The sequence below is a fragment of the Pongo abelii genome, chromosome 1 (assembly GCF_028885655.2).
Source record: "Pongo abelii isolate AG06213 chromosome 1, NHGRI_mPonAbe1-v2.0_pri, whole genome shotgun sequence".
Taxonomy (NCBI): domain Eukaryota; kingdom Metazoa; phylum Chordata; class Mammalia; order Primates; family Hominidae; genus Pongo; species Pongo abelii.
In genome coordinates this window covers 100,409,263-100,430,043 of record NC_071985.2, presented here as the reverse complement: position 1 = coordinate 100,430,043, position 20,781 = coordinate 100,409,263, and the positions used below count along the sequence as shown (strand labels likewise).

The 20,781-nt window shown below is 45.4% G+C and overlaps 1 pseudogene; it reads left to right on the top strand.

The window, feature by feature from the left end:
* The first annotated feature begins 523 nt into the window (after positions 1-523).
* Positions 524-735, top strand: LOC112130837 (U2 spliceosomal RNA; annotated as a pseudogene).
* Positions 736-20,781: the final 20,046 nt, after the last annotated feature.

The window sequence follows — 20,781 nt, the reverse complement described above, 5'->3', positions numbered from 1 at the left end:
TTTTATTCTGTTGTTAGTGTTAAAGAGGGAGAAAGCATCCTTCCGTGCCCAAGTTGCGATACTGATAATTCATCACACGGCACGCACTGGCTCTTGGCCATTTTAAAAGCATAGCCTCTGCTTTGCAGCCAAGGTGTACAGCAACGTGCGCATCACATTAAAAAGATGCCTTCGTGGCATTGTCCTGCTGGGGTCAGGCTCTTCACAGAGACTGACCTTCCGTGATGCAGAGCTAGAACCAAGATTTTAAAGATGGTAGTTTAACACCATAAAAGACAACAATTTTGAAAGCAGTTGGGTGAAGTATGTAAGTTAATAATATTTAAATAAAACTATCCTGGAGGAATTGTTACTGAGTTAATTGTTGCTGTAATAAACACTAAGACCTTGGAGGAAAAACAACGCTGGCCTAATGAAAATCAGACATTAATTAGCTTAGAAATGGCACCGCGATGCCTCTCTAATTTCCCTTTGGTTGGTTTCCATGGAAATCTGTAGGTAAAGTGTGCTTTTAAAAGTGTTTATCGCTTCTCTGCCTTTTGGCTAAGATCAAGTGTTCTTAACAGTTCTTAACAGTTCTCAATCTGTTCTTAACAGTTTAATATCTGATATATTTTCTATCCGAGTCCAACATATTAAATGGATTTGGGGAGCAGGAAGACGGAACAGGAGCTTGCTTGTTCACTTCACGCATCGACCTGGTATTACAGTACCTCCAGGAACAGTGCACCCCCTCGGGATTAAAATTTAGTGTTCAAAACATAAGAAGGAAAAAAAACCAGTCTGTCTATGTGGGATGGGATATAAAAGAGTGGGATAAGAATTATCTTTTGGCCGGGCATGGTGGCTTCCACCTGTAATCCCAGCACTTTGGAAGGCCAAGGCGGTTGGATCACCTGAGGTCAGGAGTTGGAGACCAGCCTGACTAACATGGTGAAACCTCGTCTCTACAAAAAATACAAAATATTAGCCGGGTGTGGTGGCGTGCGCCTGTAATCCCAGCTACTCCAGAGGCTGAGACAGGACAATTGCTTGAACCCGGGAGGCGGAGGTTGCAGTGAACCGAAATCGTGCTATTGCACTCCAGCCTAGACAGCAAAAGCGAAACTCTGTCTCAAAAATAAAAAGAATTATCTTTTAAAATTTTGTCTCGAGGGTCTAACTTTTTTCTTAGCTCTTGCTTAAATTATATCATTCTTATTCCCTTACACCATTCTCAGGATAAATAACCAAATAAATTCCAAATGATTTGGGGAAGGAAGTGGAAAGTGGGGGAATTAGTCCCATGCCTCCCAGAACTGGTTGCTATTTTTCCTATTTCTCAGGTTAGAGATGTTTGACTTTCCAACACAGACTCCTCACAACTCCACCTTCCCTACTCCACCCCCGACAGAGACACACTGCTCCTCAAAGAGGATTACATTTAAAATGTAAATACTGGCCGGGCGCGGTGGCTCACGCCTGTAATCCCAGCACTCTGGGAGGCTGAGGCGGGTGTATCACGAGGTCAGTAGATCGAGACCATCCTGGCTAACACGGTGAAACCCTGTCTCTACCAAAAATACAAAAAAATTAGCCGGGCGTGGTGGCGGGCGCCTGTAGTCCCAGCTACTCAGGAGGCTGAGGCAGGAGAATGGCATGAACCCGGGAAGCGGAGCTTGCAGTGAGCCGAGATCGCGCCACTGCACTCCAGCCTGGGAGACAGAGCGAGACTCCGTCTCAAAGAAAAAAAAAAAAAAGTGAAATTTAGCCAGGAGAAAAGCCAAAGCCAATTGCATGTACCAGATCAGATCACTCTTTAAGCTGAAGTAATTAGGTAGGGTTTAAATGGCAAAATGAAAAGTGAGGTTAAGTAACCAAGTTAAGGTGGGGCACGGTGGCTCTCGCCTGTAATCCCAGCACTTTGGGAGGCTGAGGTGGGCAAACCACTTGAGGCCAGGAGTTCGAGACCAGCCTGGCCAACATGGTGAAACCCCATCTCTACTAAAAATACAAAAATTAGCCGGGTTTGGTGTCACACGCCTATAATCCCAGCTACCTGGGAGGCTGAGGCACAAAAATCACTTGAACCCAAGAGGTGGAGGTTGCAGTGAGCCGAGATCACGATATTGCACTACAACCTGGGTGACAAAGCAAGATTCTGTCTCAAAAAAAAAAAAATAACCAAGTTAAGTGGAGCAGGTGAGAGAGTGATTCAGAAACTCCTTTAATCCACCAGTAAGAAAGCTCCCTCAGGATATTTATTATTATTATTTTTTTTTTTTTTTTTTGAGACAGAATCTCGCTCTGTCACCCAGGCTGGAGTGCAGTGGTGCCATCTCGGCTCACTGCAAGCTCCACCTCCCGGGTTCGCGCCATTCTCCTGCCTCAGCCTCCTGAGTAGCCGGGACTACAGGTGCCTGCCACCAAGCCCGGCTAATTTTTTGTATTTTTAGTAGAGACAGGGGGTTTCACCGTGTTAGCCAGGATGGTCTGGATCTCCTGACCTCATGATCCGCCCGCCTCGGCCTCCCAAAGTGCTGGGATTACAGGCGTGAGCCACCACACCTGGCCCTTCAGGATATTATTAAATTCAACATGCCTTTAACATTCAAAATCCAAGCTCATCTACTGCTGCTGAATATCTTGTTTGCACTTCTAGATCTACTCTTCACTCTTCTCCACCCTGCTCTGTAACCCAGAACCTATATGGACTGTGTGAAGTCCTGTGGCTTCCTGGACTTGGTCCTGATAGGAAATCAAGTCAGGAGGAAAGTGAGGTTGGACATTTATTCCCCCAGCTTCCTCTCTGCCAGGTCCATACAAAATGGCTGAGTCCCTCTACGAAAAGCCACAGATGGTGTCAGAACTGTGGTGGACACTGTGATGTACCACCCAGCTTTTCCTTCAGGAATGAGGAACTTGTTCCTGTTGCTGCTGGGAGTACTACTGGAAGATGACCCTAAACTGTCAGCCCTTTTAGGGGATGGCCTGGCTCAAGATTACCTCACTCAAGGTTATACCTCCTTTTGGGGAAGCCTGAATCCAATGAGTGATTAACACAGAGGTGTAAAGGACCAGCCTGCCCTTTTGCCCAGTTTTAGACAAACTCAGAAGGGTCATCCCAGCTCCAGAGCACCCTGTTGGGGTCAGCTGAGGCCTTCGATAGGATGGTATTGCCATTCAGTTTCTCTCTCTACTTAATCCTGCTTCTTTTTTCTCCCTCCCACAGGTAATGGTCCCAATATCACTCAACAACAAATGTGCCGACATCTCAGTCTGCTTCCTGGGGACATGTAACAGTGGCTCTCTCCAAATACCTACCCTCTGAGAAAGCCCAAACTAACCTATAAAAGCAATCACCTGGAGAAGCCTTAAGACCATGTGAAGAGAGTGACAGGTGCCCAGCCAAGCCCCCAGCTTCTTCAACCCACATTTCCAGCTGCAGCTACCGTCTGACCTCATGAGAGATCCTGAGTCAGAACCAGCCAGCTCAGCCTTTCCCAAACTCCTGTGTCACAGAAATCACCAGAAATAATAAAATAATCATTATTCTTTTAAATATCTAAATTTGGGGTTGTTAGGTAGCAATAGTAATTAGAACAACTTCCTAGCACACATTTTTCTGATCAAATCTCACTAGTGTGCCGGGCACAGTGGCTCAAGCCTGTAATCCTAGCACTTTGGGAGGCCGAGGTGGGCAGATTACTTGAGGTCAGGAGTTCGAAAACAGCCTGGCCAACATGGTGAAACCTCGTCTCTACTAAAAATACAAAAAATTAGCCGGGTGTGGTGGTGGACGCCTGTCATCCCAGCTACTTGGGAGGCTGAAACAAGAGAATCGCTTGAACCCAGGAGGCAGAGGTTGCAGTGAGCCGAGATCGTGCCATTGCACTCCATCTTGGGTGACAGAGTGAGACTCCATCTCAAAAAAAACAAAAAACAAACAAACAAACAAAATCTCACTAGTGCCCTTTTTGTTCTGTGATGACAGGTGATAGTCATTCTGCTCCTTTTAGTTTTGCTTATGCTATTTTCTACCTTAAACAAAACAAATTTCCCTCCTCTGAATTCTCAGCACTTATTAAATGTTCTACTCATTTAGCATTTACCCTGTAACGCCTTGCAACATCTCATATATGTTTGTGTGGTGGGTTTTTTTTGTTTTTTTTTGTTTGTTTGTTTGTTTTTTTGAGACAGAGCTCACTCAGTTGCCCAGGCTGGAATTAAATAGTGAGATCTTGGCTCACTGTAACCTCCGCCTCCCGGGCTCAAGCAACTCTCTTGCCTCAGCCTCCTGAGTAGCTGGGACTACAGCTGTGCACTACCACACCTGGCTAATTTTTGTATTTTTAGTAGAGATGGGGCTTCACCATGTTGGCCATGCTGGTCTTGAACTCCTGACCTCAGGTGATCCACCCACTTTGGCCTCCCAAAGTGCTGGGATTACAGGGGTGAGGCACTATTCCCAGCCTCATATATGTTATTTAATTCTGATTACTCCCAACTAGATTGGAATTTCCTACAGGGAAATTAAGTCAGTAACTTGGCTTTCTCTGGCATCACTCATAGGAGTGGGCACAGTGCTGAGCACAGAGTGGGTATTTAAGACAGGTTTAATAATTGATTATACCTCAAGTAAGTCTCAGCTAGTAGTTTAAATTCATACTTTTTTTTTTTGACAGAGTCTCGCTCTGTCGCCAGGCTGGAGTGCAGTGGCACGATCTCAGCCCACTGCAACCTCCGACTCCCTGGTTCAAGCAATTCTCCTGCCTCAGCCTCCGGAGTAGCTGAGATTACAGGCACGTGCCACCACGCCCAGCTAATTTTTGTATTTTTAGTAGAGATGGGGTTTCACCATGTTGGCCAGGATGGTCTCAATCTCCTGACCTCGTGGTCTGCCCACCTTGGCCTCCCAAAGTGCTGGGATTACAGGCATGAGCCACCACGCCCTGCCTTTAAATTCATACTTCTATTAGGAAATAATTTGGTTGATGCTTTCTTGGGGAATAGGTGATGGAGTAGGAGTTAAGAATAACTACAAGCCAGGTGCAGTGGCTCACGCCTGTAATCCCAGCACTGTGGGAGGCCGAGGCAGGTGGATCACGAGGTCAAGAGATCGAGATCACCCTGACCAGCATGATGAAACCCCATCTGTACTAAAACTACAAAAATTAGCTGGGTGTGGTGGCACACGCCTGTAATCCCAGCTATTCAGGAGGCTGAGGCAGGAGAAATGCTTGAACCTGGGAGGCAGAGATTGCAGTGAGCTGAGACTGCACCATTGTACTTCAGCCTGAGTGACAGAGCAAGACTCTGTCCAAAAAAAAAAAAAGAATAACTACAGACTGCTGTTTTGCTATTCTCTTAACCTTTTCACTTTCCCTTTTCCAAATTAGTTAATTTGCAGTTTAAAGATAAAGGTAGGCCAGTGCAACTAATGCATTTTCTCCAGAGTTTAAACTCACTTGGAACCACCAGAAATCATTCCCACTCATACCACTGAGAAATCCTGTCCCAGAAAACCACCCAGCAGGGTCACTACTGCTCTCCTTAGCACTAGGAGAGACGATCAATACCCAGAGAACACCAATAATTCTAGATGCCCACTGTGCTAATATGCTTTGAGAACCTTCCAGGTCAACACCTTTTAAGGCAATGTAGGTTTTTATATTTGTACAGGACCTTAGAGTTAGGGGATATATGTCTATATATTTATATTCTATCTATAGATCTAAAGTGAGTTACTTTTACAAAAAAAAAAAAAAACACTGAATTTTATGAGGTTAAGTGGTGTGGTAAATTGTCTGCAAAAGTAGAAAAATAGTCATCAACAGTTTCTCCCGTCCCTGTGCACACACCACACTCCTCCCATCAGGAGGTGGAGTCTGTTTCTTTTCCCCTTGAATCTGGGCTAGTCTTGTGACTTGCTTTCACCAATAGAATGTAGTGGAAATAACACTGTGCCAGTTCTGGGCCTATTCCTTAAGAGACCTGGCAGTTTCTGTTTTCCTCTTTGGGAAGCCATTTCTCGTATAAAGAAGTCTAACTACCCTATTGGAGAGAGTGGCCATGTATCTTTCATTGTAGACAGAGGACCTGGGAAATGAGAGATTATGAAGGGAGAGAGAGCCCAGACATCCCCCAGCTGTCCCAGCCAACCAGTGCAGGCCCCAGCCATGCAAATGAAGTTGACTTGGATCCTCCAGCCTTTTGTCAAGCTGCCCAGCCAACACCATGTGGAGTAGAGACAGGCTATTCCACTATGTTCTGGCCAAATTAAAGAATCTTTCTCTCTTTTTTTTTTTTTGAGACAGAATTTTGCTCTTGTTGCCCAGGCTAGAGTGCAACGGCATGATCTTTGCTCACCGCAACCTCCGCCTCCTGAGTTCAAGCGATTCTCCTGCCTCAGGCTCCTGAGTAGCTGAGATTTCAGGCATGCACCACTATGCCCAGCTAATTTTGTATTTATTTTTTAGTAGAGATGGGGGTTTCTCCATGTTGGTCAGGCTGGTCTCGAACTCCCAACCTCAGATGATCCACCTGCCTCAGCCTCCCAAAGCGCTGGGATTACAGGCGTGAGCCATCATGCCCGGCCTAAAGAATTTTGAGTAAGGCCAGATGTGATGGCTCACACCTATAATCCTAGCACTTTGGGAGGCCAAGGTGGCCAGATCACAAGGTCAGAAGTTTGAGACCAGCCTGATCAAGATGGTGAAACCCTGTCTCTACTAAAAATACAAAAATTAGCTGGGCACAGTGGCGCACACCTGTAATCCCAGCTACTCAGGAGGCTGAGGCAGGAGAATCGCTTGAACCCAGGAGGCAGAGAGAGTTGCAGTGAGCCGAGACTGCGCCACTGCACTCCATCATGGGCAACACGAGTGAAACTCCGTCTCAAAAAAAAAAAAGAATATTGAGTAAGGCCAGATGTGGTGGCTCACGCCTGTAATCCTAGCACTTTGGGAGGCAGAGGCAGGCGGATCGTTTGAGCACAAGCGTTTGAGACCACTGTAGGCAACATGGCAAAAATCCATCTCTACAAAAAATACAAAAAATTAGTCAGGCATCGTGGCATATACCTGTAGTCTCAGTTACTTGGGAGGCTGAGGTACGAGAACCACCTAAACCATGGAGGTCCAGGCTGCAATGAACCAAGATCATGCCACTGTACTCCAGCCTGGGTGACAGAGTAAGACCCTGTCTCAAACAAACAACAACAACAGCAAAAGAATCTTGAATAAATAAAGCATAGTTGTTGTTTTAAACTACTCATTTTTAAGGTAGTTTATTAATTATTAATAAATAAGTAAACGATAGCAACAATAGATAACTAGAAGATAACCAAAACAAGAGGTAGTGATTAGTAATTTGTAAATATGAAACTCAAATTCATTTCCTCTATTTCCTCTTTTTCGAAGTTCAACTCTTTTTCCAAAGGTGACCAATATAATCCTGTTTAATTCATAGGTGCACAAAAAGTTCTGCTCCCTAAAATATCATTCTTATTACCTATTGATGCTCAAAATGCCACAAATAGATACTCAATCTTATGACTCCCATTGAGATACAAAAACTCCAGGATGGCTAATAAGTAAACTTTTTTTTTTTTTTTTTTTTTGAGACAGGGTCTGGCTCTACCACCCAGGTCGGGGTGCAGTGGTGGGATCTCAGCTCACTGCAACCTATACATCCCAGGCTCAAGTTATCCTCCCACCTCACCTCCCCAAGTAGCAGTTATCCTCCCACCTCAACTCCCCGAGTAGCTGGGACCACAGGCATGCCTGGTTAGTTTCGGGTTTTTTCTTTTTGTTTTTTTGTATTTTTAGTAGAGACAGAGTTTCACCATGTTGCCCACGCTGGTCTCGAACTCGTGAGCTCAAGTGATCCTCCCACCTTGGCCTCCCAAAGTGCTGAGATTACAGGCATGAGCCACTGCAACCAGCCTAGTAAACTTGATTAATCTATTAAACCTTTGTTGAATATCTTTATCAAATAATTTTTAGAAAAGATTCTGATTGGCAACATGAAAACTATAAAATGATCAAACTACCCTATATTTTCCAGGATTTTTCAAGTTTTTTCTTTAATTTGGGATCCTCTTCTCTGTAGAGATTGTCAATAAATGGTGAAGAGAGAAGATTGCATATTGTTACAGTAAACTCTTTTTTTTTTTTTTTTTTGAGACAGAGTCTCGCTCTGTCGCCCAGGCTGGAGTGCAGTGGCGCGATCTCGGCTCACTGCAAGCTCCGTTTCCCGGGTTCACGCAATTCTCCTGCCTCAGCCTCTCCAGTAGCTGGGATTACAGGCACCCACCACCATACCTGGCTATTTTTTTGTATTCTTAGTAGAGACGGGGTTTCAACGTGTTAGCCAGGATGGTCTTGATCTCCTGATCTCGTAATCCGCCCACCTCGGCCTCCCAAAGTGCTGGGATTACAGGCGTTAGCCACTGCACCCGGCCAGTAAACTCTTGATTACTGCTGTGTGAATACAAAATTCTGTGGAATATCTGCAAAAATATAAAATTCTAGGTTGAGCTTTCCCAGTTTGAATCACCTCTCTACATGCTAAGGGAGTGAGTGTAAACAAGTTCTAACATTAGCCAAAGTCAAACAAAATTAGAAGAGTAAGTCTCCTAGAAACAAATCCATATTGCAATATCAAATAGATATGATTTAGAGATTTTGGCTGGGCGCGGTGGCTCACGCCTGTAATCCCAGCACTTTGGGAGGCTGAGGCGGGTGGATCACGAGGTCAGGAGATCGAGACCATCCTGGTCACCATGGTAAAACCCGGTCTCTACTAAAAATACAAAAATTAGCTGGGCGTGGTTGCACGTACCTGCAATCCCAGCTACTCAGGAGGCTGAGGCAGGAGAATTGCTTGAACCTGGGAGGTGGAGGTTGCAGTGAGCTGAGTTTGCCCACTGCACTCCAGCCTGGGCAACAAAGAGAGACTCCATCTCAAAAAATAAAAATAAAAATAAATTTACAAATTTATCTTAAGGCAACTCTTTGTCATCTGTGCTACTGGATAAACAGTAATTCTGTCTCCCAGGCTGGAGAACAATGGCGTGATATTGGCTTACTACAACCTCCGCCTACGGGTTCAAGCAATTTTCCTGCCTCAGCCTCCTGAGTAGCTGAGACTACAGGAGTGCACCATCACACCCAGCTAATTTTTGTATTTTGTTTTTGAGATGGAGTTTTGGTCTTGTTGCCCAGGCTAGAGTGCAGTGGGGCAATCTTAGCTCACTGCAATCTCTGCCTCCCAGGTTCAAGCAATTCTCCTGCCTCAGCCTCCCAAGTAGCTGGGATTACAGGCATGCACCAGCATGCTCGGCTAATTTTTGTATTTTTAGTAGAGATGGGGTTTCCCCATGTTAGCCAGGCTGGTCTCGAACTCCTGACCTCAAGTGATCCACCCACCTCGGCCTCCCAAAATGTTGAGATTATAGGCATGAGCCACGGTGCCTGGCCAAATTTGTAATTTTGGTAACAAGGTTACCTTCAAAACATAACTTGAGGCTAGGCCCAGTGGCTGACACCTGTAATCACAGCACTTTGGAAGGCTGAGGCAGAGGATTGCTTGAGCCCAGAAGTTCTAAACCAGTCTGTGCAATATAGCAAGATCCTGTCTCTATTAAAAAAAAAAAAAAAAAAAAAAAAAGGGAGGCGCAGTGGCTCACGCCTGTAATCCCGGCATTCTGGGAGGTCTAGGCGGGTGGATCACCTGAGGTCAGGAGTTCGAGACCAGCCTGGCCAACATGGTGAAACCCCGTCTCTACTAAAAAATACAAAAAATAGCTGGGTGTGGTGGCAGGTGCCTATAATCCCAGCTACTCAGGAGGCTGAGGTAGGAGATTCGCTTGAATCTGGGAGGCGGAGGTTGCAGTGAGCCGAGATCGTGCCATTGTACTGCAGCCTGGGCAACAAGAGCGAAACTCTATCTCAAATTAAAAAAAAAAAAAAGGCCAAGCATAGTGGCTCACACCTGTAATCTCAACACTTTGGAAGGCTGAGAAGGATTGCTTCAGGAGTTCAAGACCAGCCTGGGCAACATGGGGAGACCCTGTCTCTACAAAAAATAAAAAATTAGCTGGGCGTGGTGGTGCCCACCTGTGGTCCCAGCTACTCAGGAGGCTGGGGTGGGAGGATCGCTTGAGCCCAGGAGGTTGAGGCTACAGTGAGCTATCATTTTGCCACTGAAATCAATCAATAAAAACTGGAAACTTATGGTTAATATGGAGAATTTAATATCTATATTTACCTGTATTTCCTCCCAAATCTTAATGACTTTGAAAGAATAAGATCTAAATGCAAAAGACAAAGAGAATGAGCAAGAAGACAACTCAGGAGAGACCTCAACAAAATTTTGGAATCTGTAAAGCTGATGAACAACGTAGCTCAGATACGCTTCTTTACTTCTGAGGTTTTCCTTCTTTTTTTTTTTTGAGACAGAGTCTCGTTCTGTTGCCCAGGCTGGAGCGCAGTGGCACGATCTCGGCTCACTGCAGCCTCTGCCTCCCAGGTTCAAGCGATTCTCCTGCCTCAGCCGCCTGAGTAGCTGGGACTACAAGCGCGCAGCACCATGCCCGGTTAATTTTTTGTATTTTTAGTAGATATGGGGTTTAACTGGCTGGGCGCGGTGTCTCACGCCTGTAATCCCAGCATTTTGGGAGGCTGAGGCAGGAGAATCGCTTGTACCGGGGAGGCAGAGAGGTTGCAGTGAGCCAAGATCGCGCCATTCCAGTCTGGGCAACAAGAGTGAAAATCAGTCTCAAAAAGAAAAAAAAAAAAAAAGAAGAAGAAAGAAATGGGGTTTAACCGTGTTAGCCAGGATGGTCTCAATCTCCTGACCTCGTGATCTGCCTGCCGCCTCAGCCTCCCAAAGTGCTGGCATTACAGGCGTGAGACACCACTCCCGGCCGGTTTTCCTTCTTATCAAGAGACTTAATTCATGTAACTATGTCTTTTTTAGCCCTTTGTTCATACACTCTTTTTTTTTTTTTTTTTTTTTTTTTTCGAGACGGAGTCTTGCTCTGTCGCCCAGGCTGGAGTGCAGTGGCGCGATCTCGGCTCACTGCAAGCTCCGCCTCCTGGGTTCACGCCATTCTCCTGCCTCAGCCTCGTGAGTAGCTGGGACTACAGGCGCCCGCCACCACGCCCGGCTAATTTTTTGTGTTTTTAGTGGAGACAGGGTTTCACCATGTTAGCCAGGATGGTCTCGATCTCCTTCCTGGCCTCGTGATCCGCCCGCCTCAGCCTCCCAAAGTGCTGGATTACAGGTTTGAGCCACCGTGCCCAGCCTTTGTTCATCCACTCTTAATGGACTGTTCCACTCAGTTCTATCCTCTTGCTCTTGGGAAGAGGAGCCCACCCATCAGAACACATTTTCTGCTTGTTTCCTCCATGCTGAGATCTGCCCCAATCCAAGCTGCCTCTTCCTGGGATACAGTTAGCCGGCTCTTTTTTTTTTTTTTTTTTTTTTGAGAGGGAGTTTTGCTCTTGTTACCCAGGCTGGAGTGCAATAGCACGATCTTGGCTCACCGCAACCTCTGCCTCCCGGGTTCAAGTGATTCTCCTACCTTGGCCTCCGGAGTAGCTGGGATTGCAGGCATGCGTCACCACACCCAGCTAATTTTGTATTTTTAGTAAAGACGGGAGTTTCTCCATGTTGATCAGGCTGGTCTTGAACTCCCGACCTCAGGTGATCAGCCTACCTCGGCCTCCCAAAGTGTTGGGATTACAGGCGTGAGCCTCCGCGCCCAGCTTTTTTTTTTTTTTTTTTTTTTTTTTTTTTTTTTTTTTTTTTTTTTTAGACAGTTTCACTCTGTTGCCCAGGCTGGAGTGCAGTGGCGCAATCTCTCAAGTAGCTGGGATTATAGGCACCCGCCACCACACTCAGCTAATTTTTGTATTTTTTAAGTAGAGATGGGCTTTCTCCATGTTGGCCAGGCTGGTCTTGAACATCTGACCTCAGGTGATCCAGCCTCCCAAAGTGCTGGGATTACAGGTGTGAACTGTGCCCAGCCAGTTAGCAGGCTCATTGACTCCCATACTAACCCACATCCTCCAATCTGGTCTCAAACAGTAATAAAGGCGATATGTTGACCTCTATTTATTTTTTGCTTGATTTCTCAATGTGTTCAGGACCTTAGAACAAAGAAGGAATGCTTTTATTGGGGTCCCCTTCAGAGATCCCAGTAATTATCTTAGCAGGGCCGGGAACGGTGGCTCATGCCTGTAATCCCAGCACTTTGGGAGGCCGAGGCAGGCGAATTACCTGAGGTCAGGAGTTCGAGACCAACCTGGCCAACATGGTGAAACCCTGTCTCTACAAAAATACAAATATTAGCTGGGACTGGTGACCTGTAATCTCAGCTACTCATGAGGCTGAGGCACAAGAATTGCTTGAACCCGGGAGGCGGAGGTTGCAGTGAGCCAAGATTGTACCACTGCACTCCAGCCTGGGCAACAGAGGGATACTCTGTCTCAAAACCCTGCCCCCCCACCAAAAAAAACCCAATATACATTATCATGAAATTATATAACACCCAGGAGAAAGAAAAATTACTAAAAAGCTTCCAGAGAGAAGAGCCAGTTGAACTCAGAACTGGAGGATAAAGGGTTCCAAGAGGAATATTTCTTTTAAAAATGTTATGACAGAATGAATATCTGACAGGTTGGAACATAATAAAATAAGAGTTAGATTTTCAACAGTGAATTTGGAGATGAATAAGCAACTAGAAAACTAAAACAAAAGAAAAAAATAAGGCCATTATTAATTTGAGGGAAATTAAAAGTTATACAAGAAAGGAAATATAATACACTTCTTGGCTAAGCTGTGAGTAAATATTGATGATAACTTAAATGTTAATTTAACTAATATTACGATATAATAGTTATTTCCAAGGGGCTGGGGGCAGAAGTGTCTTTTGGGAAGGAAGTATTATGTAAAAGAAGTAACTCCGCATCTTTTATGGTTGGAAGTTAATAGATAATTCTGTGGCAGTGGGCAGGCCTATGCAAACCTGTTCCAAAAGTCCAAGGAAGCTGAGAGGCCAAAGAAAGAGGCTGACAAGTCCAGTTTCTTAGAAATAAACATTTAATAGAGACTTATGAACAGAGGCCGTGTGCATGTCTTGGGCAATGGTGAGATGAGATAGTGGTTTCCTGCTCCATTACCCGCAGACCTGGGGCTTCTATACTACAGGGAAAGGGTGATTCAGAAGGGATGTATAGATATGATAACATCAAGGTTGTTTGAGCTAAGGGCAGAATGTATGGCAATACCTGCTCTTACACCAGGAACAATAGGTAAACTTGAAATCTTAGAGGCCTTCCCAGAACTGGGGTTAATCAGAAGCCAACATGGTGGATTAGCTTTCACAAATACCTGAAACTTTAAAAAATCAAGACACAGCAGTATAAATATGTTTTTGGAAATTTGAGGTGAATACTACGAGGAAGTTAAAAAGTTGCAGCAATTATCTCTGGGAAGTAAGAATTAGATGTGGGAAGAATAGAGTGTTTAATTATAACCTATGTTGATCTATTTGACTTTTTAAACTATGTACCTGTTCTACTTTGATAAAAATAAAAACTAAATTTAAAAATAGGCTGTGCGCAGTGGCTCACACCTGTAATCCCAGCACTTTGGGAGGCCGAGGCGGGCGGATCACCTGAGGTCAGGAGTTTGAGACCACCTGGCCAACATGGCAAAACCCTGTCCCTACTGAAAATACAAAAAGTAGTTGGGCTTGGTTGGGGGAGCCAGTAATCCCAGCTACTTGGGAGGCTGAAGCAGGAGAATCACTTGAACCCAGGAGGTGAAGGTTGCAGTGAGCTAGATCACGCCACTGCACTCCAGCCTGGGCAACACAGCGAGACTCCGTCTCAAAAAATAATAACAATAATAATGTGAGTTAGCTAACCACTGACTTGTGGACCTTCCACAAACACAATGAAACATATTGAGTGGACCAGCAGTCTTTAAACTGATATCAACATTTTTTATTCTGTGGTGAAAGATAAGAATGTAGGTATATTGTTTGTTTAACTTTTTTGATTTGTTTTTGTTTGGTTTGATTTTTTGGTTTTAGAGACAGGGTCTTTCTTGCTCTGTCACCCAGGTTAGGGTGCAGTGGTGTGATCATGGCTCACTACAGCCTCAAATTACTTGGGCTCAAGCTATCCTCCCACCTCAGCCTCCTGAAGTGTTGAGGCTATAGGTGTGAGCCACTACACCTGGCTATATCTTGTTATATAGAAATTTAGCATGCCAAATTCAAACTTATTCAATGTACAATATCTGTTGACAGGACCTTGCTATACTCATCTGTCATGTTTCAATAGGTATATTTCTCTATTTATTAATACAGTTTAGATTTTTTTGCCAGTGTTGTATTTGTGTTTCCATTTAATTTTAGCTCGATCAAGCCAATTGCTTCCAGAAAACACCAAAAACAAAATCTAAGTAATCAGAGTTGAATGTAATTCTACTGAAATATAGTGAAATTTGATAGAAACTGGGTGATTATTTGGTGCAATCTGATCTATTTAATTATGATTTTCTCCTGCTTAATTATTTGAGCTATTTCGACAAACAGTATTTTGCATTAGTATATATTATTTTAGTGTTATACTTTCTCACAAAATAATGAGTTTACTTTCAATATGTGTTTTTGAAGAGTTTGCTACACTCACTAATGTAGCCTTTACTTATCTTTAAGCCAAAATTTCCTCCAAATGAACATATCTCTCATTTTATTCTAAAAGTCCATGAAAGGATGATATTCACTGTGCAGAAATTTAACCACGTTATAAGTGAATTTTATTTCTGTATGATAGCTAAAAGGTCACAAGGGAAAGAAAAATATTGAATTTTTGCCTAGTGTGAAACACCAATTGTAGAGTCCTTTGTTTATCTCCCCAAAGAAGTATAACCTTTATGGAACGCAATATGGTAACAAATATAGCAAAAACCCTTTAAAAAGTTGATATCCTAAATTAAAACCAAAATGAGATACCATTATACACCTAGAAGAATAGCTACTTTTTTTTTTTTTTTTTTTTTTTTTTTTTTGAGATGGAGTCCTGCTCTTGTCGCCTAGGCTGGAGCACAATGGCATGATCTCAGCTCACTTCAACCTCTGCCTCCTGGGTTCAAGAGATTCTCCTGCCTCAGCCTCTAGAGTAGCTGGGATTACAGGCGTGAGCCACCACATCTGGCTAATTTTTATATTTTTAGTAAAGACGGAGTTTCGCCATGTTGGCCAGGCTGGTCTCGAACTCCTGACCTCGTGATGTGCCCACCTTGGCCTCCCAAAGTGCTGGGATTACAGGTGTGAGCCACCATGCCCAGCTGTACTTTTTTTTTTTTTTTAAACGGACAATATCAAACACTTGTAAAGATGAGGACAACTAGAACTCATACATTGCTGGTGGGAAAGAAAAACTGTATAAGCACTATGAAAAACAGTCTGGGGACCAGGTGCAATGGCTCACGCTGGTAATCCCAACACTTTGGAAGGCCTAGGCAGGAGAATCACTTGAAACTAGGAGATGAGACCAGCCTAGGCAACATGGCAAGACCCCATCTCTATTAAAAAAGTAATAAAATAGGCTGGGTGTGGTGGCTCACACCTGTAATCCCAGCACTTTGGGAGGCTGAGGCAGGTGGATCATGAGGTCAGGAGTTAGAGACCAGCCTGGCCAAGATGGTGAATGAAACTCTGTCTCTACTAAAAATGCAAAAATTAGCCAGACATAGTGGCACGTGCCTGTAGTCCCAGCTACTTGGGAGGCTGAGGCAGGAGAATTGCTTGAACCTGGGAGGCAGAGGTTGCAGTGAGCCATGATCATGCCACTGCACTCCAGCCTGGGAAACAGAGCAAGACTCCGTCTCAAAAAATAAATAAATAAATAAATAATAAAATAAAAGAGGCCAGGCATGGTGGCTCATGCCTGTAATTCTAACACTTTGGGAGGCCGAAGCAGGAGAATTACTTGAGGCCAGGAGTTCAAGACCAACCTAGGCAATATGGTGAAACCTTGTCTCTACAAAAAAATTTAAAAGTTAGCTGGGCGTGGTGGCGTGAACCTGTAGTCTCAGGTGCTTGGGAGGCTGAGGTGGGAAGGATCGCTTGAGCCCAGGAAGGGAAGGCTGCAGTGAGCCAAGATCACCGCCACTGCACTCCAACCTGGACAACAGAGCCATGCCATCTCAAGAGAAAAGAAAGTAAAAGAAAAACAGCCCGGCAGTTTTTTTACAAAGTTAAACATACGCTTCCCGTACAATCCAGCACTCAGTATCTATGTATTCCCACTCCTAGGTATTTACTCAAGAACAATAAAAACATATGTCTGCTCAAAGACCTGTACTCAAATACTTATAGTGCTTTTATTCATGGTGACTAGAAAGAAGTGGCTGCGGTGGCTCATGCTTATAATCTCAGCACTTTGGGAGGCCGAGCTGGGCAAATCACTCAGCCCAGGAGTTTGAGACCAGCCTGAGAAACATGACAAAATCTTGTCTCTACAAAAACTGAGACAATTTTTAAAACCTGCCAGTCATGGTGGCATGCGCATGTAGTCCTAGCTACTCAGGAGGCTGAGAAGAGGATCACTTGAGTTTGAGGCTGAAGTGAGCTATGATTCTGCCGCTGCACTCCAGCCTAGGTGACAGAGTGAGACCCTGTTTCCAAAAAAAAAAGAGAGAGGCTAGGCGTGGTGGCTTACACCTGTAATCCCAGCACTTTGGGAGGCTGAGGCAGGCAGATCACCTGAGGTAGGGAGTTCAAGACTAGCCTGATCAACATGGAGAAACCCCGTCTCTACTAAAAATACCAAATTAGCCGGGCATGGTGGCAAATGCCTGCAATCCCAGCTACTTGGGAGGCTGAGGCAGGAGAATCGCTTGAACCCGGGAGGCAGAGGTTACGGTGAGCCAAGATCATGCCATTGCGCTGCAGCTTAGGCAACAGAGCAAGACTCTTTTTTTTTGAGATGGAGTCTCGCTCTGTCGCCCGGGCTAGAGTGCAATGGCGCTATCTCGGCTCACTGCAACTTCCTCCTCCCAGGTTCAAGTGGTTCTCCTGCCTCAGCCTCCTGAGTAGCTGGGACTACAGGCGTGCGCCACTAAGCCCAGCTAATTTTTGTATTTTTTGTAGAGATGGGGTTTCACCATGTTGGTTGGCCAGGATGGTCTTGATCTCTTGACCTCGTGATCTGCCCACCTCAGACTCCCAAAGTTCTGGGATTACAGGCGTGAGCCACTGCGCCCAGCTGAGACTCTGTCAAAAAAAAAAAAAGAGAGAGAGAAAGAGAAATGCTAACGTAGATTTGGACATACCCAGAACTATAGAATCAGGTACTATGGGGGTGAGGTCCAGAAATCTCTATTTATTTATTCTATTTTATCTTTGAGATAGAGTTTTGCTCCTGTCACCCAGGCTGGAGTGCGGTGGTGCAGTCTTGGCTCACTGCAACCTCTGCCTCCCGAGTTCAAGCGATTCTCCTGCCTCAGTCTCCCAAGTAGCTGGGATTACAGGCGCCCGCTACCAAGCCTGGCTAATTTTTTTGTATTTTTAGTGGAGATGGGGTTTCGCCATGTTGGCCAGGCTGGTCTCAAATTCCTGACCTCAGGTGATCCGCCCGCCTCGGCCTCTCAAAGTGCTGGGATTACAGACATGAGCCACTGCGCCTGGCCAGAAATCTGTATTTTTAATAAGCTTTCCAAGTTTAAAAAGCTTTCCAGGTGATTCTGATACACATTGACATTTGAGAATCAATGGTGTGGGAGAAAGCTCACTGGTGCCTGTGTCCTTGTTCTGGTTTAGCCTAGCAGCTATGTGACTAACCATGGCTGAATCCCTAAATCTCTCAAAACTCATTTTTACAGGGTATAACAAGGGGTTTAGAATGATGCCTGAGGGCCCTTCTGCTCTAAAATTCTGTGAAAGTAAATAAATGTTGCAATTACTAGATTCATTCAATCAACATTATGTACCAAGCAGCTGTTCTGTTCATGGAATCAATGTATGACACAAAATTGCAACTGAAATACTGTAATTTATCGTTTATAATTAAATGACTTGCAAATTTTCAGACCACAAACTTTTACCAGTCCTCAATTTACAAGATTCTCATACTGCATCTGTTGTGTAATGTGAACTGGAAAACTAAGAAAATTATCCAAAGGGTCATTTTTTCCAAAATTACTTAATTCTTTGTTTGTTTGTTTGTTTTTGAGACAGAGTCTCACTCTGTCACCCAGGCTGGAGTGCAGTGGAGCAATCTCAACTCACTGCAACCTCCCACTCCTGAGTTCAAGCAATTCTCCTGCCTCAGCTGCCTGTAATCCTGCATAGCTGGGATTACAGGCATGCACCACCACGCCTGGCTAATTTTTGTATTTTTAGTAGAGACGGGGTTTTGCTATGTTTTGGCCAGGCTGGTCTGGAACTCCTGGCCCACCTGCCTCGGCCTCCCAAAGTGCTGGCATTACGGGCGTGAGCCACCACGCCTCATCTCAGTCAAGTTTCAGTATATCTACAAGGACAGGAGATGGCGCCAGAAGGCAGTGGGATGCTTGGTTTTGGTTTTAACGGTTTTAGCCAATGCAAGCAAGGAAAGGGCTTGAGACACAGGTCGGAACAAAAATAAAGGTGCCAGGGTTTGAGTGGAAACTAAGACTGAGTGGGGAGAGGGAGCTGTGTCCGTTTTTTTTTTTAACTTACATATAAGGGTCCCCTTGACACCTACTCCAAATCAGCACAGCTAGAAAGCAACAAAAGAAATATCCACAGTAAAGCCAAAGATCAAGATAAAGTCAAGTGCCTGGAGGATGGCGCTCGCCTCCTCGCTCCCTCTGTCCTAGAAAGGAGGGCTTTTGTCGTCTGGGAAGCACAAGCACCTGGATGCGTTGCTCACCCAAGATCAGGGAAGTGTTGATTCCAGGCTAAGATATCTTTGTGAAACAATGTTCAGTTGCGTAGGCAAAATCCCAAAGCCCAGCAGCAGTGAAATACCTCCCAGAAGGAACCATACACAAAGCATTTTAAATTAAAATTTAAAAATTCATAGACGAGCCAGGAGGTGGCGCCTGGCAAGACACGCTATCTGCCTTGGGAATCGGAATCTCAGCTTAGCGCTCCAGGGGAACTCTGCCCCTGCAGAGGTCATTCTGTTCAGACCTCTTCTTTCCTACTAAATCTCTTCTTTCATACCAAGATGTCTCTGCTTTCTTTTTTTGTTTCTTTGTGTTAAGTACCCTGATTCCCGGGAAGTCTAATTTATACTTCAAGCCTTTTACTCTTCTTAGATGGGATGGATGGGGCTTTGGGGAACCTCAAAACATAAAACTTTCCTGAAGGGGACAAATAATTCAGAGGGTGATAGGAGAAGAAAAAGGGAAATGACATCAGCAAAATGGCTTGGCTTTGCAGATCAATCACAGAGGATAGAAAGGCACAGTGAGCTCCTTTCTCTGCAGGAGCTGATGATCCAGCACATGCATTATTCTGTTCATTTGGCTTTTATCCTGCTCCCTTATTTAGCTTCTGCTCCCTTTGTTTGGCTATTTATTGCTACTCGGCAGGAGCAAGAAGGGCAGAGGGAGCTTCAAATGGGTGCATCCTCCTGGCTGGTGCCTCTGGTGAAGGGCACGGAGGAGAAAGAGGTTTCAATGTCTGGCTTGAAAGTATCTGTGGGTTTCACATTCTCTAACGAGGGATTTAGGATGTACATTCCAATCGGGATTTCCAGTCCCGTGGGGAGCAAACACCAGTTCACATTCCTGAGACGTGCAGCCTCCATGCTCCATGGGCGCAGCTCCTTGGTGGCAGGTTTCATTCAGTGCCACATGTCCTGCCTCAGCCCTTTGTTGGGCTGGAGAGAAGACCCTGGGCCCCTCTTCCATCTGGATCACGTGGTCTCTCCAGACCCTCCCCTCTTTTTCTCTGGAGACCGCCTTTTTCTGATGGTGGTAGTGATTGTTCCTAAAGTCTCTCCTTCTTTCCTCCTGCCCTGGCCTCTCTGCCGGAGGTCAGTGTCCTCTTCAGTGACAAAAGCCGCCCTAGATCTGGGCTCCCTGGAGAGGGAGGTGGCTGGTCTGGCAGTTACAGCCGCTGTCTCTCCATGGTGCTGCTACACCCCTCCCCCACTGGGCATACAAATGGGCTTTATCCAGCAAACAACGCTCCCTCCCCGCACTCCCCCGGCCCCGGGCCACACAAGCACGTGGACCCAGGCCTCACCGTGGGAAGGGGGTGGTGGCAGGCACAGAAGAGATTGCTCCAGATGAGTTCTCCTCATCTTACTTCTCTTCCTTATAACTTAGGACACAACTCAGGTTTTAGTTCTTGACTTCCTCCACCCCTCGCCTGCACCCTGAGTCCCCAATTCCCTCTTGTTATATATCTCCTAATTCTGGACTCTTCCCATTCCAGGGCAGCTCAGATTATGCAGGGAATTAAGAACAGGTACCCCCGCCATCTGCCCCATAACACCCAGGGAGCTGCTCCTCAGAGGAGAAGCCAGGCGGGGGGATGAAAATACAATGTCCTCTTGAGGGGGCTGAGTTGAACCCCAAAGCCCCTTCCTTGACCCTGCCTGCTCCAGGGAACACCCATCTAAGCAGCATCTGTGTGACTAGCAGAGGAAGGAAGAGTTCTCCCCAGCTGGGCTCCTGAGCCAGGGCCAGGGCTCCAGTGAAACTTGCCGCACTCCAGCTCCGAGTGGGGCCATCCTGCATGCCTAATTGGCTATTTAAGGAGCTGTTCGCCGGCAGCCCAGG